The sequence below is a fragment of the Ovis aries genome, chromosome 14 (assembly GCF_016772045.2).
Source record: "Ovis aries strain OAR_USU_Benz2616 breed Rambouillet chromosome 14, ARS-UI_Ramb_v3.0, whole genome shotgun sequence".
Lineage (NCBI taxonomy): Eukaryota > Metazoa > Chordata > Mammalia > Artiodactyla > Bovidae > Ovis > Ovis aries.
This window is the reverse complement of record NC_056067.1, coordinates 36,572,571-36,598,061: the sequence shown is the minus strand read 5'-3', so window position 1 is coordinate 36,598,061 and position 25,491 is coordinate 36,572,571. Positions and strand designations below refer to the sequence as shown.

At 38.1% G+C, this 25,491-nt stretch overlaps 1 long non-coding RNA gene across 1 annotated transcript; it reads right to left on the bottom strand.

Annotated features, from left to right (window-relative positions):
• Positions 1-11,115: 11,115 nt before the first annotated feature.
• LOC132657682 (uncharacterized) lies at positions 11,116-18,152 on the bottom strand. The gene is made up of 2 exons (XR_009596189.1): positions 18,080-18,152; positions 11,116-16,503 (listed from the first exon to the last, which is right to left on the bottom strand). It is a non-coding gene; the product is annotated as an uncharacterized LOC132657682 (long non-coding RNA).
• Between the last annotated feature and the right edge of the window lie 7,339 nt (positions 18,153-25,491).

The window sequence follows — 25,491 nt, the reverse complement described above, 5'->3', positions numbered from 1 at the left end:
CTAAATTTTCCTCAGTGAATATTTATTTTTCTAATAAAAAATGGAACAAATACAAAAACTACCCCTCAGCTGCCTTTTCCCCTCCACTCCTTACCCGTCTCACCCATCTCACCCCTTCAAAAAAAAAAAAAAAAAACCTGAAACTATCCAACAAACAATTAAAAACACAAATAAACATGTACCACAACAGAAATGTAATCCAGTACTATATCTTAATTTTTCCTACTCAATGTAGAGTACTTATTTTCATTGCTTATTTATCATATTGAATCTATCTTTATAGTTTCTATTGATGTTATAATCTCTAGGCATGCTCTCTTCATGGCAAATTCTAATACAAAAAAAGAAAACAAACACTTGTACTACTCTTATTAACCACAATAGAAATTGATCTTTAATATTATGTGGTTGTCACATCTGGTGAAATAGGTCACTACTGCACAAAAACAAGGGTAACAGTTTTATAAGTTGTGTCTGTCGCATGATAGGAATCAGCAAAAATTTATTTGAGACTGAGTTCTTTTAGAGCTTTAACCTAAAGAGCCTGTCTTAATGATGCCCCTGGTGGCAGGTAACATTTAATTTTCTTCTGTATCACTGAAAAAGAATTAGATGTAAAACTCAGGTAAGAGATTAATATTTCACACCCTGAGGCTAAATACTTCAACATGAATATTCAGAGAGTCCTATTCTAAGTGAAATCTCACGTGAATATATATTTTAAATGCTTGAATATTTTACATAGTTCAGTTCAGAGACTGAAAATTCCATAGAGGAAAGCAAGAATTCTGTCAACTATCAGGCTATTTAATTGCAGGCCTGAACATGCAACTATGGCAAAGTACATTTCACACAAATACACCCCATATTCCTACAGCCTCCTTCCAAAAATCTAAGCCGAGCTGTCTCCTTGGTCATTTCTTATTGGTGGTGAAAGTAAATGTTAATGATCACTAGGAACAACAACAGCAACCAAAAAAAAAAAAAAAACAGTTACTCCCTCAGGCTAAAGATGCCCGACTATGTCTGTGCCCTTTGCTAGGTTCTAAAGGGACCTGGGAGGGTGGAGAGAAGGAAAGGTGGAGAGGAAGCATATCCAGGACCGTTCTGGTACTGGTTGGATTCACTTTGCTACACCCCCACCCACCCTCCCAACCATGACTGTAGCAGCCCCTTTGGTACAGGATTCCTGGTCATTGCCCTAACTTATACCTGGTGGTAGCTTTTCTTAAGGAAAAGATAAAAAAGCATTGCTTGAAAAACTCTTTGAGTTCTTTTAAGACAGCCTAAGTAGACACAAGCCAGCTGTGGGCTTCCCCAGTGGCTCAGTGGTAAAGAATCTGCCTGCAATGCAGGAGAGGCAGGTTGGATCCCTGGGTTGGGAGGATCCCCTGGAGGAGGGCACGGCAACCCACTCCAGTATTCTTGCCTGGAGAACCCTGTGGACAGAGGACCTTGGTGAGCTACAGCCCATAGGGTCACGAAGAGTCCGACACAACTGAAGTGACTTAGCACATACAAGCCAGCTGTGGGTAGGGATGGGAATGCAGAAGTAACAAGAGCAGAACTAATGACATAAAAAGTATAAAGGTAAAAACTTAATAATGAATAGTCTGGCCAAACAACCACTGAGTTAGCTAGGGACCCATGATAATAGCCAATACATGCTTTTAAAGGTATAAACACAAGAGGAAAATTTTTAGTCTGATATCTCAAGTGATTGAATACAATAGAATGAAACTTAATTGATGTAAAATGTAGGCCTAGGATAAACATCCTAACACTTCTAGGATTTTGTAGAAGAATCTTTATAGAATGATCCTGCCTTGAGTCACATAGTCAGACTGTATGACCAGATAAACAGATATACCATCTGGAGATTCATCCACAATCTAATGCCTGAGATGTGTGTTTCCTGTTTCACAATTAGCAAATAAATACTCGGTGCATTGCTGCTCCTCCATTAACATCCCTACCCTTTAGCTATCTCAGCCCTATAAAGTATTCTGCCACCATACATACAAATTTCTAGGGAAATAAATTTCAGCAACTGACTGAGGGTCAAAGCAGAGTGAAAGCAGGTCAAGGCAAACGTGCATCAAGGAGATCTCCTTGAGACCTGAGTTTAAAAGGACTGTTCCTGACAAATCTGATGTACCTGTGGTACACCACAAAAGGAGCAGACAGCCTTGTTCTGTTACCATATAAGGACTTAGACCAAGAAGAATGAGGTAACCTAAAAGAAGAGGAAAGCAGATCAATGCAAGCACAGGGCCAAGATATAATAGCAAAACTTAAAATCATTCAGTGAACATTTCCTATGTATCTACTACAAGCCAAGCTCAAGAGATGCAAAACTGAATCTTCATCCATCATCCAGTAAGAGATTAAGTGAACATACATAATGTGATTTCACTAAAGATCCAGAACACAAAGACCAGGAAGGAGATATGGCAGACAAGAAAGTGCTAAGCAAATAAACTAATAAAATCAATATTTCAGTTTAAATACCTGATTTCAAAATAACAATTTAGAAATAAAACCCAAGATAATTTTAACATAGAAAGTGATGGGTTGGGGAAAAGTGAGCAATATGCTGATTCTCATTTTGTACATAAGTAATGAATATGACCAACCTAGATAGCATATTCAAAAGCAGAGACATTACTTTGCCGACTAAGGTCCATCTAGATAAGGCTATGGTTTTTCCTGTGGTCATGTATGGATGTGAGAGTTGGACTGTGAAGAAGGCTGGGCACCGAAGAATTGATGCTTTTCAACTGTGGTGCTGGAGAAGACTCTTGAGAGTCCCTTGGACTACAAGGAGATCCAACCAGTCCATTCTGAAGGAGATCAACCCTGGGATTTCTTTGGAAGGAATGATGCTAAAGCTGAAACTCCAGTACTTTGGCCACCTCATGCAAAGAGTTGACTCATTGGAAAAGACTCTGATGCTGGGAGGGATTGGGGGCAGGAGGAGAAGGGGACGACAGAGGATGAGATGGCTGGATGGCATCACTGACTCGATGGACGTGAGTCTGAGTGAACTCCGGGAGATGGTGATGGACAGGGAGGCCTGGCATGCTGGGATTCATGGGGTCGCAAAGAGTCAGACATGACTGAGCAACTGAACTAACTAATGAATATGCAATAATTAATTTTAGGCATCAAAGAAAAATGTTAAACTTGAATGTGATCATTTAAAAACCACTATATACTACAGCAGAAACTAACATAACATTGTATATCAACTATACTAATAAAAGATTTTAATAGAAAACCACTATATAAAGCATATAAAATTACAAAACATAAAAAATAATGGAATGAGAAAAGTGTGACAAAAAGGTAATAAATTCCACAAACGAAAAAGGAAAATGAAAGAAGAAAGCATAGCATATTGGAAAAATATATAAAATGGAAGATATAGAAATAAATGTGTCTAGGAATGCAAGGGATTTCTGTGTGTTGATTTTATATCCTGCAACTTTACTATATTCATTGATGAGCTCTAGTAATTTTCTGGTGGAGTCTTTAGGGTTTTCCATGTAGAGGATCATGTCATCTGCAAACAGTGAGAGTTTTACTTCTTCTTTTCCAATTTGGATTCCTTTTATTTCTTTTTCTGCTCTGATTGCTGTGGCCAAAACTTCCAGAACTATGTTGAATAGTAGCGGTGAAAGTGGACACCCTTGTTTTGTTCCTGACTTTAGGGGAAATGCTTTCAATTTTTCACCATTGAGGATAATGTTTGCTGTGGGTTTGTCATAGATAGCTTTTATTATGTTGAGGTATGTTCCTTCTATTCCTGCTTTCTGGAGAGTTTTTATCATAAATGGATGTTGAATTTTGTCAAAGGCCTTCTCTGCATCTATTGAGATAATCATATGGTTTTTATTTTTCAATTTGTTAATGTGGTGAATTACATTGATTGATTTGCGGATATTGAAGAATCCTTGCATCCCTGGGATAAAGCCCACTTGGTCATGGTGTATGATCTTTTTAATGTGTTGTTGGATTCTGATTGCTAGAATTTTGTTGAGGATTTTTGCATCTATGTTCATCAGAGATATTGGCCTGTAGTTTTCTTTTTTTGTGACATCTTGTCAGGTTTTGGTATTAGGGTGATGGTGGCCTCATAGAATGAGTTTGGAAGTTTACCTTCCTCTGCAATTTTCTGGAAGAGTTTGAGTAGGATAGGTGTTAGCTCTTCTTGAAATTTTTGGTAGAATTCAGCTGTGAAGCCATCTGGACCTGGGCTTTTGTTTGCTGGAAGATTTCTGATTACAGTATCAATTTCCGTGCTTGTGATGGGTCTGTTAAGATTTTCTATTTCTTCCTGGTTCAGTTTTGGAAAATTGTACTTTTCTAAGAATTTGTCCATTTCTTCCACGTTGTCCATTTTATTGGCATACAACTGCTGATAGTAGTCTCTTATGATCCCTTGCATTCCTATACACTAATAATGAGAAAGTAGAAAAAGAAATTAAGGAAACAATTCCATTCACCATTGCAACGAAAAGAATAAAATACTTAGGAATATATCTTCCTAAAGAAACTAAAGACCTATATATAGAAAACTATAAAACACTGATGAAAGAAATCAAAGAGGACACTAATAGATGGAGAAATATACCATGTTCATGGATTGGAAGAATCAATATAGTGAAAATGAGTATACTACCCAAAGCAATTTACAAATTCAATGCAATCCCTATCAAGCTACCAGCCACATTTTTCACAGAACTAGAACAAATAATTTCAAGATTTGTATGGAAATACAAAAAACCTCGAATAGCCAAAGCAATCTTGAGAAAGAAGAATGGAACTGGAGGAATCAACTTGCCTGACTTCAGGCTCTACTACAAAGCCACAGTCATCAAAACAGTACGGTACTGGCACAAAGACAGACATATAGATCAATGGAACAAAATAGAAAGCCAAGAGATAAATCCACACACATATAGACACCTTATCTTTGACAAAGGAGGCAAGAATATACAATGGAGTAAAGACAATCTCTTTAACAAGTGGTGCTGGGAAAACTGGTCAACCACTTGTAAAAGAATGAAACTAGATCACTTTCTAACACCACACACAAAAATAAACTCAAAATGGATTAAAGATCTAAATGTAAGATCAGAAACTATAAAACTCCTAGAGGAGAACATAGGCAAAACACTCTCAGACATAAATCACAGCAGGATCCTCTATGATCCACCTCCCAGAATTCTGGAAATAAAAGCAAAAATAAACAAATGGGATCTAATTAAAATTAAAAGCTTCTGCACAACAAAGGAAAATATAAGCAAGGTGAAAAGACAGCCTTCTGAATGGGAGAAAATAATAGCAAATGAAGCAACTGACAAACAACTAATCTCAAAAATATACAAGCAACTTATGCAGCTCAACTCCAGAAAAATAAACGACCCAATCAAAAAATGGGCCAAAGAACTAAATAGACATTTCTCCAAAGAAGACATACGGATGGCTAACAAACACATGAAAAGATGCTCAACATCACTCATTATTAGAGAAATGCAAATCAAAACCACAATGAGGTACCACTTCACACCAGTCAGAATGGCTGCGATTCAAAAATCTGCAAGCAATAAATGCTGGAGAGGGTGTGGAGAAAAGGGAACCCTCCTACACTGTTGGTGGGAATGCAAACTAGTACAGCCACTATGGAGAACAGTGTGGAGATTCCTTAAAAAATTGCAAATAGAACTACCTTATGACCCAGCAATCCCACTTCTGGGCATACACACTGAGGAAACCAGAATTGAAAGAGACACATGTACCCCAATGTTCATTGCAGCACTGTTTATAATAGCCAGGACATGGAAACAACCTAGATGTCCATCAGCAGATGAATGGATAAGAAAGCTGTGGTACATATACACAATGGAGTATTACTCAGCCGTTAAAAAGAATTCATTTGAATCAGTTCTGTTGAGATGGATGAAACTGGAGCCGATTATACAGAGTGAAGTAAGCCAGAAAGAAAAACACCAATACAGTATACTAACACATATATATGGAATTTAGGAAGATGGCAATGACGACCCTGTATGCAAGACAGGGAAAGAGACACAGATGTGTATAACGGACTTTTGGACTCAGAGGGAGAGGGAGAGGGTGGGATGATTTGGGAGAATGCCATTCTAACATGTATACTATCATGTGAATTGAATCGCCAGTCTATGTCTGACGCAGGATGCAGCATGCTTGGGGCTGGTGCATGGGGATGACCCAGAAAGAGGTTATGGGGAGGGATGTGGGAGGGGGGTTCATGTTTGGGAATGCATGTAAGAATTAAAGATTTTAAAATTTAAAAAAAAAAAGTTTATGTGGTCACAAGAAAAAATAAATAAAAGGAAAGAACAACAAAAAAAAAAGAAAGAAATGTGTCTATAATTTGATACATGTAAGTTAGTTAAATTCAAGTTTTAAAGGACAGAAGCTCTCAAAACAGATTTTTAAAATCCAGCTACATGCTATGTAAATGAGACATACATAAAATAAATTTTCATGGGTAGGGGAGGGAAAAAAGGATGAGAAAAAGATATTTAAATGAACAGTGGCTTAAGCAAGATAGAAGCATATTTTTTCCTCACTTTATTCTTCCTACCACAGGGCCTTTTCACCAGCCTTGTATAGTTTTCCCCTAGATCTTGATCCAACAACACCTTCTTGTCATTTAGGTCTGGATAAAATATGACACTAGGCCCACCCAGCTAGGCCTTTTTGACCTGTTCCTAAAGTGTACTATTCTTACCATCTCCATTATATTTTCTTCATAACTTTTTTCAAGCGCTTGATTTTATTAAATCTTATTCTACTAAGACATAAGCTCCATGTGAACAGGGATCTTTACAGTCTTTCATCCTCTTCTCAGGGAATGAAGGCAGGTTCTCAATAAGCCAGTTTTTGGTTTCATTATTTTCCTATGTTTTTCTGTTCAATGATTTCTGCTATTTTCTTTCTTGTACCTGTTTTCAGTTTTTCTCTTTCACTAGTTTCTAAGGTGGAAGATAGAAGTTTAAGATAAAGTCACTGAAGAGCTGCTTCTTTTCTTTCCTAATATAGGTGCTTCAGTTCAGTTCAGTCGCTCAGTCATGTCTGACTCTTAGTGACCCCATGAATTGCAGCACATCAGGCCTCCCTGACCATCACCAACTCCTGGAGTTCACTCAAACTCATGTCCATCGAGGTGGTGATGCCATCCAGCCATCTCAATCCTCTGTCGTCCCCTTCTCCTCCTGCCCCCAATCCCTCCCAGCATCAGAGTCTTTTCCAGTGAGTCAACTCTTCGCGTGAGGTGGCCAAAATATTGGAGTTTCAGCTTTAGCATCAGTCCTTCCAATGAACACCCAAGACTGACGCCCTGTAGAATGGACTGGTTGGATCTCTTTGCAGTCCAAGGGACTCTCAAGAGTCTTCTCCAACACCACAGCTCAAAAGCATCAGTTCTTTGGCACTCAGCTTTCTTCACAGTCCAACTCTCACATCCATACATGACCACTGGAAAAACCATAGCCTTGACTAGAAGGACCTTTGTTGGCAAAGTAATGTCTGTTTTTGAATATGCTATCCAGGTTGGTCATAACCCCATAAATGTCCTCTAGCACTGCTTCAGTTGTAGTCACAAATTGTGTATTGTTTTGCTTTCATTTTCATTCAGTTAAAAGTACTTTCTAAATTCCCCTTGATTTCTTCTTTGATGCATGATTTACTTAATACTATTCTGTTTTGTGTCCAAACATTTTGGGGTTTTCCATATTTTCTCAGTCATTGATTTTTAAATTAATTCCATTGAAGTCAAAGAGCATAGTTTGTATTTTTTAAATCCCTTTTAAATTTGAGACTTTATAGACCATAATATTGTCTATCTTATTAAAGTAATGTAAAACATGTCTACCTTAAAGAAATGTAAAAAGCAGACACATTACTTTGCCAACAAAGGTCCATCTAGTCAAAGCTATGAGTTTTCCAATAGTCATGTATGAATGTGACAGTTGGACTATAAAGAAAGCTGAGCGCCAAAGAATTGATGCTTTTGAACTGTGGTGTTGGAGAAGACTCTTGAGAGTCCCTTGGACTGCAAGGAGATCCAACCAGTCCATTCTAAAGGAAATCAGTCCTGAATATTCATTGGAAAGACTGATGCTGAAGCTGAAGCTCCAATTCTTTGGCCACCTGATGATCAGAACTGACTCACTGGAAAAGACCCTGATGCTGGGGAAGATTGAAGGTGGGAGGAGAAGGGGACAGCAGAGGATGAGATGGTTGGATGCCATCACCAACTTGACAGACATGAGTGTGAGCGAGCACCAGGAGTTGGTGATGGACAGGGAAGCCTGGCATACTGTAGTCCATGGGATTGCAAAGAGTCAGACACGACTGAGCGACTGAACTGAACTGATTGTCTATCTTGGCAAATACTCATATACACCTGACAATGTTTATTTTGCTGTTGTTGGATGGAATGTTCTATAAATGTATGTTAGGTAAATGTGGTTGATAATGTTACTCAAGTCTATGTGCTTCCTTTTTTGTCTGCTTTTTCCATCAATGATTGAGCCAAGTGACGAAATCTCCAACTGCGGTTGTCAATTTGTCCATTTCTTCTACATTTCTATCAGTTTTTGCTTAATGTAACTTGAAGATCTGTTAATAGGTCCATAAACATCGAGGATTATTATATTCTCTTGATAAAACTGACAGCTTCATCACTTTGTTTATAAAATAACTTTTTATCCCTTGTAATATTCTCAAAAATCTACTGACCGTGCTGATCAGGAGAAAGACAACACAAATTATCAACACAATACCAGAAATGAGAGGTGATATCACTACAGATCCTAGAGACAGGAAAAGTATAAAAAATATAAACCACCTCACACACAAAAAGCAACATATTTCCTAACATATTTTATGAAGCTAGCATTATGTTAATACCAAAAAAGAATAACACAATAAGTAACATGGAAAAATACACATTACCATATGTAAAACAGATAGCCAATGGCAATTTGCTATGTGATTCAGGGAACTCAAACCCAAGCTCTGTGACAACCTAAAGGAGTGGGACGAGGTGGGAGGGAGGTTTGAGAGGGAGGGGACATAGGTATACATATGTCTGAATCTCTAGTCTTTCCCATTCTGTTGTTTTCCTCTATTTCTCTGCATTGATCGCTGAGGAAGGCTTTCTTATCTCCCCTTACTAATCTTTGGAACTCTGCATTCAAATGGGTATCTCTTTCTTTTCTCCTTTGCTTTTTGCTTCTCTTCTCACAGCTATTTGTAAGGCTTCCTCAGACGGCAATTTTGCTTTTTTGCAATTCTTTTTCTTGGGGATGGTCTTGATTCCTGTCTCCTGTACAATGTCACGAACCTCCATCCATAGTTCATCAGGCACTCTATCAGATCTAGTCCCTTAAATCTATTTCTCAATTCCTCTGTATAATCATAAGGGATTTGATTTAGGTCATACCTGAATTGTATAGTGTTTTTCCCCACTTTCAATTTAAGTCTGAATTTGGCAATAAGGAGTTCATGATCTAAGCCACAGTCAGCTCCCAGTCTTGTTTTTCCTGACTCTATAGAGCTTCTCCCAGAGAAGGCAATGGCACCCTACTCCACTACTCTTGCCTGGAAAATCCCATGAATGGAGGAGCCTGGAAGGCTGCAGTCCATGGGATCGCTGAGGGTTGGACACAACTGAGGGACTTCACTTTCACTTTTCACTTTCACGCATTGGAAAAGGAAATGGCAACCCACTCCAGTGTTCTTGCCTGGAGAATCCCAGGGACGGTGGAGCCTGGTGGGCTGCCATCTATGGGGTCGCACAGAGTCGAACATGATTGAAGCAACTTAGCAGCAGTAGCAGCAGTTACGTTCTACAGTCTTCCTGCTGGCATATGAATCAGGATTGCATTGAAACTGAAGACCAATAGAATTGAAATTTTAACAGTATTAAGTCCTTCAATATAAAATCATGGTATATGTTTCCAATTATTTATTACTTTATTTCTCTCAGAAATTAATGTTTTTTAATTTCCATTGTGTAGATCCTGCACATATTTTATTAATTCATACCACAATATTTTGTTTCTGGTGCTATTATGGATGGTATTTTACTTCAATTTCTGATTATATGTTGCTTATATGTAAAATACATTTTTATGTCTATGTTGACTTTTGAGACTTTTGAGAGTCCCATGGACTGCAAGGAGATCCAACCAGTCCATCCTAAATGACATCAGTCCTGGGTGTTCATTGGAAGAACTGATGTTGAAGCTGAAACTCCAATACTTTGGCCACCTGAAGTGCAGAGCTGACTCATTTGAAAAGACCCTGATGCTGGGAAAGATCGAGGGCAAGAGGAGAAGGCGACGACAGAGGATGAGATGGTTGGATGCCATCAACGACTCAATGGACATGAGCTTGGGTAAACTCCAGGAGTTGGTGATGGACAGGGAGGCCTGGCGTGCCACAATTCATGGGGTCGCAAAGCGTCAGACACGACTGAGCGACTGAACTGACTGATGGCTGAATCATGCTGATGTTTGGCAGAAACCAACACGGTATTCCAAAGCAATTATTCTTCAATTAAAAATAAATTAATTTCAAAAATAAGAAAATCACAAAACGTGCTTCATAAACACAGATGCAAAAATTCTAAGCATTTTAACACATAACCAACAATACATAAAATGCATAACACAGCATAACCAAGTGAGTTTTAACCCAAGAATATAAAACTGAATTAATTTTTAAATGTCAAGTAATGTACCCATCACGTTAAAGTAAAAAAGAGAACTGCGACCATCTCAACATATGGAAAGAAAACACTTGACAAAAATTTCACCTCCATTCCTGATAAAATATCTCAACAAACTAGGAAGAGAATTTCCCAAACTGATAAAGGACATCTATGTAAACTTGTATCTGGCAGCACAGTTAACAGCATAAGACTAACAAATACTTTCCCCTTAAGATTGGGCACAAGGCAAAGATATCCATCCTCACCACTTCTATTCAACATTATGCTATTGGTTTTTAGCTAGTGAATAAGGCAGGGAGAAGAAATAAAAGGCATCCAAACCATAAAGTATAAATGGAACTATTTATTTACACTGTCAACACTGTCATAGAAGCAGGAAATCCTGCAGATTCCTTTTTTTTTAGTAGAATAAACGTGTTAAAATGATTACAGAATACAAGGTCAATATACAAAAGGCGGTCATATTTCTATATACTAGAAAGGGGAAAAATTGGAAAATAAATTTCAAGAGCAATTATCAATTACATCAAAGGTTAAGAAATACATAGATATAAATTTTACCAAAAATGTCTACAGTGTTCTGAATACAACAGAACACTGAGAAAAATTTAAGAAAGCACAAATCAATGAAATGATAACCCAAATTAAATACTGAATATCGTTAAGACATCAGTTGTCCCCAGATTCACTTATAGATTCAATACATCTCAATCAAAATTCCAGCAGACATTTTGCAGACACAATACAATGAAATAAAGTATTGAACCTCCCTAGTGTCCAGATCATGGTGATGAAATAGCATTTCCTATCAAAAGAATACAGGTCTTCTTGGTGAAATAACTGACTCTAAGTCTTTGGCAGGAAATGAATAAAATGAGCTTGAAAGTTTTGTTATCTCATATAGCAGGAAAGTTAGCAAAGTCTGCCAGAGTGATGCCAAAAAGATTCAAGTGCCAATTTAAAGAGCCTCCCACTGACCAAACCTGGGATAACTTACGCTTCGATAAGGGTTGAAACCTATTGAGTATGTTTCAACTTAAGAGTTCATGACAAATAATTGCTTAAAGAAATTAACTGGCCACCTTTAAAGTATAGTTAGAAACTAATTCATGATCTTAAAAATGGGTAAGTAACAAAAATGAGTCAAGCATTTATCCTACTTTTCTTACTTGAACCAAACAAAAGGTGGTGTCTCTTTAAAATATATATGCAATTAATGAATTAATAACCTACTTTGCGAAAACAAAATTGAAACAGAAATACTAAATGTAAAACCAAGGGGAAAATAAGTTGAAATATGACTAGAACAATGGAAGATTTCAAGGATGCAATGATTATGACTAACAGTGGGGCTGAGGTGCCAAAACACAAGTATCAGCTTTAGGGAAAAGAATCATCTGAGACTGCCACAGAAGTACGAAAGGAATGTCAGAAGGGCTATGAAATAATGTGTCAAACATAGGATATGTAGTTTTATTGGGTAGCCTAACCTCTCTTAAATCAGGTCAAGTCACCCTCTGATAGAGGCCATAAATTATTTGCAAGGAATATAGAAAGAAATCAGAGGGAAGAGGCCAGAGCTTGTTGGATACTACTGTTGACTGTTGACATGCTCTGGATTAGAAGGCAGAGTGTGAGTGTGTGTGTGCTTAGGGAAGGGCAGGGTCAGGGGAGAATAAAGAAAACTGCAAAACTAATAAACTGCAAGTGGTAAAGTATCTCTAATAGGTACTAGAAAGGGCACTCTTAATGATGGATAAACCATAGAATTCTACCAAAAAGCCTGGATGAAACAAAAACACTGGGATGGTTGGAGATACCAGTGAAGGGCAGAGAAAAGCAAGACTGGTAGGCAAGATTGGCTGGGAGAGACACCATGTACTCATTCAACATTAACCAAGAGTCTAACTTACCAAACTGCTGAATCCAGTAGAGAAGTTCCTAGAACAATAAGGGCCAGGTGTTAATATGACTGTCTGGGACTACAAAGTAGTTAAACTGAAGAGTTTAAGAAAGGGAACAAGAAGAATGTTATGACATTAGCAAGGGATTTTGATGTTAAAGGGATGCACAGGGATATAGGAAAATAGCTATTGGCTTGTTTTTTATATTCTTCATTCCTCAAAACTCCGAGAGGTGTAGCCATATTGTCAGCTGTATTAAATTCATATCTATATTACTGATGATGCAATAGCTTGCTATTTTGATCCAAAGCTGGGGAGAATGAGAGTTACTAGTGTACAGTTTTACTACTGCTATATTTTAATACTGCATTTTTGAAACAACCAAAAAAACCCACTTAAATAGACAGTCCATCTTATGATTCAAATCTTTTATAAAAGAAACGCCTGCTATACCCACAAATGTACCTAGAATACATCACGTCATGAGCAAAATACATTAGGAAGTACGTGAGCATTGTACTAATCATCCAAGAAGGGGATTTTTTGAAAATGCAATGACAGAGGTTGTAGTAACTTTCCTTTGAACATGTGCTGACTTCTGCTGTCTGTTGTTCTCATTTGTCAGGTTTCCTAATGTTCCTCTTAACAGTGTCTTTATTTAGTTCTCCCAAAGGAGTATCAGCAATTTCTGGGAGCAAGAAGAAAACTTTCTGTCAATTCTGCATAATGACCAAAACAGAGTGACTGAATCACTTAATTGAAGCTCTAAGGTTCATAATGTGAGGCATATTAGACCCTATTCACTGAAAAGGAAACAGCGACTGGGTGTTCATGTAAGCAGTGAGAACAGAGAACCAAGTCCTTTTGTCTTTATGTTTGCTTTGTTTTTCTGAGGCTCATACAATTCACAAGGGATTCCCCCTCAACGCTAACAGCCAAAGGGTGATGAATGGGAAAAAGGGAAAAAAAGACAAAATGTAACTAAAATAGAAGCACACAAAAGTCTGCATATAGACTGAGTTTTATAAGCCCATAATTCCATTAGCTCACAAAACTGCCACCAATCCTGTGACCTCACCTGCTGGCATCACAGCGAAACTACAGCTGTTGAATGGGCAACTGCAGTTATGGGGCGCGTGGTGCTGATGCATTACTCAGATTTTCAAAGACAGCTAATTTTGTGTCTATACTGAAAGTGTTTAGTCCCCAAATCTATGGGTATCTACTTATATGACTGACCAGTACAGGAAATATCCCAATGCTGTCTAAGAGATGTGGGTGAAGATCACAGCTTCCAAGTCACCTAAATGCCTAAGTGGTCACTTTGCTCTTGCCCTTCTGAAGGTATAATATCTGTGTCACTTGGAAGACACTGGAACTAAGTTTGCTGACTCTGGATGCCTCTCAACTCTCAATTGATAAAGCTTCATCTCACATTATTGAATCCAACTTGAGAAGAATCAAGCTAAGAACAGCAGCAGAAGCTCAGAGAGCATATATAGGAAGAGCATATGTAAGAAGATAATAAGAAATCTTCTTATCTTACTCAGTTGATGGTTGACATGCTAACTTTAAAAAAAATTTTTTAATTTAGGTCAAAAGAAGAAAAATAACTTTAAATTCATAAATTAAACATTTTACCTGAAAAAGCAAATATATGTTCATTCAATAAATCTAATATTAATTTGTTAGACACAAATTAATTGGCATGCAACTTTCATATCGAGTTCCTTCCATGTTTGTTGACTGTTGTCAGTTCAGACTGTGGTTCAGTATACTATGCAGGGACTTTTTTTGGTTACAACATGAGTAATTTTGCTTCTTGATTTGTTCTTTTCTTCATATTCAGCTCCATCTCTTCTTTGGGCATGCGTAATTTCTACACCATTCACATTTTCACTTTCCTATAAATTGTCACCCTCAACCCTATGTTACATATCATCCTCCTAAAAATCACTAGAACCCTTGATTTGAGATCAGGGAACTAATAAATCATGCCCTTTATTATTTTCTTATACATTTAGATTTTCTGCATTGGTTGTCAAGTTCAGACCAGTTTTCTCCAAGATGCAACATATGCTGAACTGGAAAATATTTTACTACAATATTATATTATAAATAGTATCTACCACATTAATGACTCAATAATTCTGCACTACCTACATTTTTATCTTAAACTGTTTCCAAAATAGAAGTCAAACGTTTCCACTTGTCTTATTTGATAAACACTTCAGAATTCCTTAACCCATCACTGACTAAATCAAACAGATGATATCTGCTGGGAAAAATGTCCCCTACACAGTCCTTAACTGGTAGCTCAGACAGTAGTGTCTGTCTACAATGCGGGAGACCTGGGTTCCATCCTTGGGTCGGGAAGATCCCTTGGAGAAGGAAACAGCAACCCACTCCAGTACTCTTGCCTGGAAAATTCCATGGACCGAGGAGCCTGGTAGGCTACAGTCCATGGGGTCGCAAAGAGTCTGACATGACTGAGCAACTTCACTTCACACAGTCCTAAAAATGGGAATGTAAAGGAGTGATAGCTAAAAGAATATAGTTTAGTATTTTTTTCAGGTAGTTTTCTTTAGAAAATGTACAACTTCATAAAAAACAAACTCTTTGTAGAATTCATCCACGCCATATTTTGTGAGCTGTTGTAAACCAGTAAACTCATAGGTCTTAAGTGCTCTAGGATTTGTGACTCACTCAATTACCTCACGTAGCAACTTTTAAGCTTCAGGTGGTAGTCTGCAGGCCACTGCTCTGGTGTTTCCTGGGCTCCTCATGATGCACATTCTACTTTTCATGTAACTGTTTTCATTACCAGTGTCTTACACTTTGGGCCTGTTCATCAATATTATAAAAATATTCACCTATAAAATATTTTGATAAATGTTTTACTAATCAGTAGACTACTAATCAACAGACTGTTCGTTGGATAATTTCTCCCTTCTATTGCCCAATATGTGACATCTTAATTTTCTTCCTCTATCCAAGCCATTTATTTGCTATAAAATATTTGCTGCCAAACTTCTGATATAAAACCAAGACTTTTCTTTAGATATAAATCCACCAACTAGAGTATCACACTCACATGAGCTGCACCTAAAACATTGTCTATGGTTTCCAGTTCATACTTAAAGAAACTTGCCAGCACTCTAGGAAGAGAATACGTCTGGACTTGTGATATTTTCCAGCACTAAACATCTAATTTGACAGCATTAGGTGTGCCTTTGAGTTTTTCTAAAGTATTCAACATAATTTTCATAAAAACAACTCTTTACTTATGCTCATAATTCATCAGTTTACATAATATATAACCACAGTGCATAGTTAAAATATCAAGTAAAATTGGCATAAACAGGCTTGAGAACAGATTTGATTCACTATCAGTATGTGACTCAAATTACTAGCACAGAAGTGCCTAAGAAAGAAGCTTTTTGGCTGCAAACACTCACCATGAAGTGAGCACTACTCAACATGTCTTATGGAGGGAATATTACAGAGGCCAATTTTTAATTCTTTACTCTCCCGGTAACTAAACTGTTTCCACATATATGATGCTATGATCGAATAGTCATGTTGGTACCCTAATATGATATTTTGGGGCCTAAGTTCCAATTTGGGAGTCACTCTCAACAATTTGGGGCCTAAGACAGTATCCAGGAGAATCCCAAAATAAAATACTTACCTTGGAACTGAGCCCAGAATACATTTTCAAAATGAATGGGGTAGGTCAAACATGTGATGTTATAGTATTTGGAATACAACCCCACAGACCAAACCATTTTGGAAATGACGCCAGAGCTGAAATTACAATTTGAGAGAGATTCATGTTTTAGGATGAGCTATTTTAAGAGGAGAAATAAACTGTGCAACAATATGATAGGTGAATGAGGTAACATAAAAAACTCCCATGCAAAGTTATAAATAAAACCACATTTCTTCAGAAATTAGGCACCAATGAAAAAGTGGGAAATAGGAGACAGTCATCCTGCTCAGGTTACTTCAAGGTTTCCACATTACATTGTTAGCATTACACAGTTGCAACATACGCCAGGCACTCTGTTTAGTACTGCATACTGACTACCTTGTTTAACCCTTATAATTACCTCACAAAAGTGAGTTTTCCAGATGAGGAAACTACCATTTTCCTAGGTGCACAAAGTTAGCAAAAGACTAGGATGGGTACTTGAGTTCAAAAGTTATATCTTCCACTCTGCTATCCTGCCCCTCAAAGACACTCCAACCTGCTCAAAACTTTCTTCCAGCATCACCAAGAAAAACTCAAATCACCACTAACTAACAAAAATCAAACCTATCTGCACATATAATTATTTTGAATTATTTCCATCTTTGGAAACTTTCTGAAAACCCCTTAATGATAGGTTACTTTGGATGTTCAATGGTGAGCACCAAAAGAAAAAGCCACAAAACATGCAAATTAAAACAATTCTGTGTTATCAAAAGTATAAGTAAGAAATTAAAAAGAAAAAGAAACATATATATAACAAGTGGAATTCTTACCAACATTAATCATAGCCTCTGTACTATTTACAGAGGTTTGAATTCATACTTATTCTTACTAATTTTCTCACTTTTTTAGGCAGCAGTAATCACTGCTGTCACCTGGTACTACCACTTCTGAGTCTGTGAAATTTCTAGAAAGATTTATCACTTTTCTTTCTGGGTCAATTAACAGAACAGTCTCCAATACTTCTAAATCATTTTAAGAGACAAAAATTGAATTTAAATATCAGAAAAAAAAAAAGGAAAAGGTAGCTTTACCAACACTTTTCCTACAGCATTTTTTAAAATGAGAACAGACCACAAAAACACCACTCCACGTATCAACCCGAAATTGTTACTAAGCAGTTAACCTTTTTTTTATTAAGACTAAATTCAAGTATTTTATCAAGAAAAACTGACATGCAAGTTATTTTGTTTTTGGCCGTGCTGTGCAGCCAGCAGGATCTTACTTCCCCAACCAGGGGTAAAACCCGGGCCCCCTGCATTGGGAGGCTGGCGTCTTAACCACTGGACCACCAAAGAAGTCTCAGACCTTAAACATCCACGGAGTAGCCCCTACTCACCACAATTAGAGAAAGCCCGCACTCAGCCACAAAGACCCAGGGCAACCAAAAATAAATAACAGTAATTTTTTAAAGATTCATGGAGACTGATTCCACTATACACAGAGTCAAAAAAAAGTATATAGCAGCGACTGAACTGAACTGAACTGAATAGCATCTTATGTTTCCCCCGAAAGCAAACCCTAAGATGAAGCTATAGGCAGTCAATTTGAGAAGTGGTCCCAGAAGGCACCAGTGAGGAAGTGGGGAAAAGAAAATATCACATAAGGGTGCATTGCTGAGCAGATTACCTGACAAATGCCAGGAGCACAATGCTGCCGAGACCCTCCAAGACTTCTGTAATACACGCCCCAAAACCTACGTGCGTGAGGCCTGGGAGGAAGGGTATTTATCTACTAACTTTTAGCCCTCATTGGCTGAGGGTTGAGCACGAAACCAATCCCACCCTTATAGGCTGCACCTGTGCCCAGCCCAGATACTACAGAGCCAGAGAAAGCCCTCAGGTGGGAGCTGTTAAGATGAAAAGCTTGGCGTACCCAGGACCGACCTTAGTACAGGCAAATGTAGATGGGCTGATAGAATACTATGGGGTATCAACAACACCTGTCATGGCTGGTAATGAGCAGTTTCTCTTGAGCTTTCTCATCTTGAGTATGGAATTTGTTTTTCAAACTGGTCATCACAGACTCGACTCTTCACAAACACTGGCATAACTAAATCAGAATCTTTGCCAATGGAACAAACTAGAGACCCTGAGTAACTCTCCCACTGCAAATAACTAAAAATTCTGGGTATAATTTCAGATAAAACTCAAATGCAGAGTTGGGCTACTAAGAAAATAATGAAACCTCTGAAAGTGTTAGTCGCCCAGTTGTGTCCAACTCTTTTGCAACCCCATGGACTGTAACCCACCAGGCTCCTCTGTCCATGGAATTTTCCAGGCAAGAATACTAGCATGGGTTGACACGCCCTCCTCCAGGGGATCTCCCTGATCAAACCCAGGACTGAACCTGGGTCTCCCACACTGCAGATTCTTTACTGTCTGAGCCACCTGGGAAGCCCAAGGACACCTCTGAGGACAAAAGTAAAGTGGAAGCTGAAATCCAGAAATATAAGCAAGAAGAATCAGTTACTTAACTAATTAATTAAACCCTAGAAGGCCACATAACATTTGTGGAGAGCAGTTAAATAGTATGTTCTACTTTAATTTTAGAAATCTTAATGAGGTCCATTTAGAGTTGTTCACTATCCAAAATTTATAGGGACAACCATGAAGTTAAAATATTTTACAACTCAATTTTCAGATGTCAGCTTCGTTGACTACAAGAAAGCCTTTGACTGTATGGATCACAACAAATTATGGAAAATTCTTAAAGAGATGGGAATACCAGACCACCTTTACCTGTGTCCTGAGAAACCTGCATTGGGTTAAGAAGCAACAGTTAGAACCAGACATGGAACAACTGATTCCAGCACAAGCTGGAATCAAGATTGCTGGGAGAAATATCAACAACCTCAGATATGCAGATGATACTACTCTAATAGCAGAAAGTGAAGAGGAACTAAACAACTTCTTGATAAGGGTAAAAGAGGAGAGTGAAAAAGCTGGCTTAAAACTCAACCTTCAAAAAAACTAAGATTATGGCATCCAATCCTATCACTTCATGGGAAATAGATGGGGAAAAAGTGGAAGCAGTGAAAGATTTTATTTTCTTGGGTTCCAAAATCACTGCCGACAGTGACTTCAGCCAGGAAATTAAAAAATGCCTGTTCCTTGGAAGGATAGCTATGACAAACCTAGACAGTGTATTACAAAGCAGAGACATCACTTTGCTGACAAAGATCCATATAGTCAAAGCTATGGATTTTCCAGTAGCCATGTATGAATGTGAGAGTTGGACCATGAAGGAGGCTGAGCACCAAAAAATTGATACTTTCAAGCTGTGGTACTGAAGAAGACTCTTGAGACTTCCTTGGACAACAAGGAGATCAAACCAGTCAATCCTAAAGGAAATAATCCTGCATATTCATTGTAAGGACTGATGCTGAAGCTGAAGCTCCAATACTTTGGCCACCTGATATGAAGAGCCAACTCATTAGAAAGACCCTGATGAATGAAGGCAAAAGGACAAGTGGGCAGCAGAGGATGAGATGGTTAGATAGCAATACTAACTCAATGGACATGAATGTGAGCAAACTCTGGAAGAGAGTGAAGGACAAGGAAGCCTGGCATGCTGCAGTCCAGGGGTCACAAAGAGTTGGACATGACTTAGTGACTAAACAAGAACAAAAGGTTCAGGATATGAAAGTCTCCATTTTCCATCTTAGAAATGATCACTCAGTCTATCACCAAATGACACAGACCATGTATAGCCACTTCCCCAGACTAAATCTTGTGCTTCACTCTGTTGCAACTTCATGGCCCTCACCATGCAGATCACGCGATAGGACAGCTTGAGCATCCTTACACATGGTAGCTGATTTTATCCAGAGCAAGTGATGTAAGAAAGCCCCAATAACTTTTACAATCTAATCTGAGAAGTCACAAACTATTACTCTGCCTTATGCTATTCATTAAATGAGAATCACTAAGTCCATCCTACACTTGCTCACCTCTTGAAGAGAGGAATATTAAAGACTTGGTGGGCATTCTTCATAGGCACACACTGTTCATTGTTTTAGCTCTTCTAATATCTACATCTGTATTTTAATTAATATGCTTGTCATTGGGACTCCCCTGGTGGCTCAGTGGTAAAGAATCCACCTGCCAATGCAGGAGACATGGGTTCAATCCCTTATCTGGGAAGATCCCAAATGCTGAGGAGAAACTAAGCTTGTGCACTGACACCTCCTGAACCTGTGCTCTAGAACCCCAAACTACTGAAGCCCTGCACCCTAGAGCCTGTGCCCTGCAACAAGAAAAGCTACCGCAATAAGAAACCCATACAGTGCAACTAGACAGTAGCCCCTGCTTGCCACACTAGAGAAAGGCCAGCACATCGCAAACGCCGGCATAGCAAAAAATAAATTAAATAAATAAATACAAATTTAAAAATGTTTCAAAAATATGCTTATCTATTGATTTTCTATTAAGGAAAATAAAGATTTATACCACTATCCACCCATCTATTAATAGTTACCCCACCACAAACACACACACACACACAATTCCTCCTACCCAACATAACTGTATTATAACTTTTCATTAAATCAACAATCAGTGTTTAAATTAACATGATCATATAAATAGTCTATAACGGAGCTTCATGATGTAACTTACTTCATTTCTTTTTTAATACAACTTACTGTTTTACCTACAGGCAAGAATTGTTTTTTAGTTGTTTAATATTCTATATCCCATCACAAGTTTATACGCAGTTTTTTAAAAGCATTCAGTTTCCTTTCAATGTGTTGAAACAAATCAGGTAATGTATCAATTGAATTTTTTAATTGGAGTTGGATTTTAGTCCTTTCTCTATCATTAGTTACACAGTCTTTTACAAAAGATGAAGAAACCCTTCGTCCCTCTGTTTCTTTACCCATCAAAGAAAGGTAGAGGTCAAAAAAGCAACCCTTCTTGATGCAATGACTTCAACTAAAAATCAACAAACAGGAAAATATCATTTAGAAAAGAGAATATACTTAAATTCTAAATTTCTGAAATTTCTTATTCTGACATACAGGTTGAAAACAATTGGCTTTTTTTTGGCCACTGGAATTCAATAGAGACAACTAGAGCTGACAGAAGCATGACCAACATCATGCCAATCAGATGGTTTTGCCCAAGGTAATTCAGGATGACTTTGGGGACTTACTTAATAGTGAAGCTCATTAACATTAATAGCAGCTGCAAGTTCACATCTAAACAGGAATATGCCTCACGGGGCAAAAATGCACTAATCTGCTATATGGGCTACTTTGTCATACTCTTAATATTCTAGACGCGAGACAAACTGAGAAAGCATTAAATGTATAAACAACACTTCCTTGTTAATCAAACTTCATTTCTCTACTGCTAACCTCTTTTATATGGAAGGGGGGATTTTTAACATAAAATCTCCATTTGGTCTTACTTTTCACGGATTTTACATGGTACAACAGGCATTTAGGTATTTTTATAATAAAATATTTCCTTTAAAAAATAAATCCTAAAAAGTAATTTTGTTTTATCCCAAGAAAAAAAATAGTCACTCTATATTTCTCTAAAATATAATTCATCATTATTAAATTACCAGATTACATGCACAATTAAACTTACTTATTAAACAAGACATATGCCAACAACTTTACAATAATCCTCTAAACCATAATAGCAGATTTCCAACTTCAATAACAATATCATGCAGCTAATACCCAAAGGACTAATTTTAAAACTAAAGGCATTTAGTAATTGAAACTGAAATTATACAATTAAGCACTTGAGTAATTTAAACATGAACATAAGTGTCCTGGCTGTGCTGCTCTTGGCTTTTAGTCAAATTTACTAGTGCCAGTTAGACTTTATCACTCTAATTGTTTCTGCTCATATCAGATCCTGCTAAATGGAAATTGAGAATTATCTGAAGTATATTTTTATTCTTGCTTTTTCTGCTTCAAAAATATATTACTATACTCTAATTAAAGCTTCACACAGATAATCAAGAATAAACCCCACGATACTTATCAAGACTCCACAGAAATTTAAAAAGAGATACTTTATTTGTACACTTATTCCCAGAAAGAGGCACAAAAGAACTTTTAATAAGAAGGTTATCTAGTGAGTATATTCGCCTTGCAAGTGCTTTTAAATCATCACCTCTCCATTTCTACCCATTCTCCCTTCTTTGCATTTTTCCACCAAATATCAGACCCCATATTAGTCTCATTGCCTTGCCTTTAGGAAGACTCTAAATAGGCCTTTCCTTGACAGCGAACATGACAGTCAGTTCAGTTCAGTTCAGTTGCTCGGTTGTGTCTGACTCTTTGAGACTCCCTGGACTACAGTACACAAGGCCTCCCTGTCCATCACCAGCTCCTGGAGTTTACTCAAACTCATGTCCATCGAGTCAGTGATGCCATCCAACCATCTCATCCTCTGTCATCCCCTTCTCCTACCACCTTCAATCTTTCCCAGCATCGGGGTCTTTTCCAGTGAGTCAGTTCTTCACAACAGGTGGCCAAAGTACTGGAGTTTCAGCTTCAGCATCAGTCCTTCCAGTGAATATTCAGGACTGATTTCCTTTAGGACTGACTGGTTTGAACATGACAGAACAGCTCCTAAAATTGGTAGAAATCATCTCTTTAATTTTTACTCTTTGAATAATACTTCTGACCTTATATGATTACAGTAGAATTAAAGAGATATTACTTCTTCAGTGAACTATAAAAATCATCAAATTTTAAAAAACAGAACAGAAAACAAGAAACAATGTGAACATCCCAAAACCAGGCATACACTTTAAAACACGAAGAGGCAAGCAGACTGCCTCGGATCAATAAGAGATAATGTAAATCAGGCACCAAGGAAAGATGGCTCCACCATCAAGACCAAGTACAAAGGCATGGAAACGAGGGGAAAGGATGCTTCAAATTCAAGGAACTGCACAGGAAAAGGTACAAGGATCGGGGGGAGGCTTTAGATCGAGGCGTCATGCATACTTGTGGCTGCTGCTGCTAAGTCGCTTCAGTCGTGTCCGACTCTGTGTAACCCCATAGACGGCAGCCCACCAGGCTCCCCCATCCCTGGGATTCTCCAGGCAAGAACACTGGAGTGGGTTGCCATTTCCTTCTCCAATGCATGAAAGTGAAAAGTCAACGTGAAGTCTCTCAGTCGTGTCCGATTCCTAGCGACTCCATGGACTGCAGCCCACCAGCCTCCTCCATCCATGGGATTTGCCAGGCAAGAATACTGGAGTGGGTTGCCATTGCCTTCTCCGATACTTGTGGCTAATTAATGTTAAACGGCAGAAACCAACACAACACTGTAAAGCAATTATCTTCCAATTAAATTGTTTTAATTTAAAAATCAATAAGCAAATTTTAAAACAAAGGTACAAGGATTAAAAAAAGAACTGAAACTTTCAGGATATATGGTTGAGGACTAGCTTCTGATAGGAGTTATAACAGGTGACGCTAAATAAGTAGGCATAGTCCAGATCCTTAGCCTGGAATCCAGGGATTTTTATCTGAGATTTTATCCTGAAAGCAGGGAGGAGTCACTGTGGGGGTTTTGTTTTGTTTTTTTTTTTTTTTCAAATAGAAAATAGACAGGATCAGACTTTTTAAAGATTTTTAAAAGATCTATTCAAAAAGATCCTTCTGGCAGCAGGGTGAACAGTCAATTGAGGCAGACTAGAATAAAGGAATCAATTGAGGCAGACTGGAATAAAGGAAAAGACACTTGTTAGAATAATGCAGACAGCACTGGACCACTTTACAACAGTCCAGAAGAGCATTTTTGCTGTAAACAGAAGTCCAGTACAGCACTTTACCATGTTACAGGTCTAGGCTACAAAAAGTGAAAACCTGAACCATCACAGCAGCACATAAAAAACAGAAGGGACTAGACCTCAAGATTTAAGAAGATACTTCATGCATGTTGTCCAACTGGATGCGGCAGAGGAGGACAGGAAACAATCTAGTTTCTGACTTATAAGATTCCAGAAAAAAGGTCCCTCCTCTGGCCTTGTGATGCCTACCCATCACCACATGCTTGGCCAAGCCTTTGCCCATCAATTACCCCGTTTCATTCCTATGGCTCTTTTGCTACAACCTGTAAGACACGCAAACCTCTGCCATCGCAAGTAGTAAAGATTAGATATCTACTCTATGTCAGTCAATCCCTGAGTTAGCAGTAGGAGTTAAGATGGGTTTTTTCCATAATTTTTCCTAATCTTCAAGGAAATAGTTTATCCCAATCCCCACAATCCATCTTCAGAACAGGTCAAATAAATCAGTCCCTTTCAGGAAAAACAATAAAAAGGCTTTTTGTCTAGAAGTAGCAACACCGGTATGAATATCCTATCTGGCAAAAGATATAGCTAATGGAAGATGGCAGCTTAGTGATCTTCTGGGGCCACAACATGACGCTGAAGGTCACCATCAAAGGCACTTGTTTCAGGAAATCCAAAGAGTCAGGTCATCCAAACAGTCTGGGGGCATCATGCAATAGTCCCACTGTGCGTGCAGGACCCACTTCTTCATTTCATTCATTCAGCAAATATTTCCTATGGGCTTATTACATGACAGGTGCTATCCTAGGCTCTGGAGAAACAATAGTGAAGAAAATAGACACAATTCCTGTCTCGATGTTTGGTTTCCACATAGATACTTAAAATTCTGCCATCATAAGCAAAAGATTGCTCCCCACAGGGGCCTCTATTTTCCACTGCATCTTCCATCAGAAGCAGGAATTTATTTCTTAGTATTTTATTTCCTCCTAAGAGCCACTCATTTAAAAAGTGACTTTGATAGTAACAGGCACAGTTTTTAATGGGTTGATACTGAGCATGCTGCTAATAATCTACTTATTAGCTAGCTGTGTGTGTGTTAGTCGCTCAGTCATGTCCAACTTTTTGCAATCCCATGGACTGTAGCCCACCAGGCTCCTCTGTCCATGGAATTCTCTAAGCAAGAATACTGGAGTGTGTTGCCATTTCCTTCTCCAGGGGATCTTCCCAACTCATGTATCAAACCCGGGTCTCCCACACTGCAGGCAGATTCT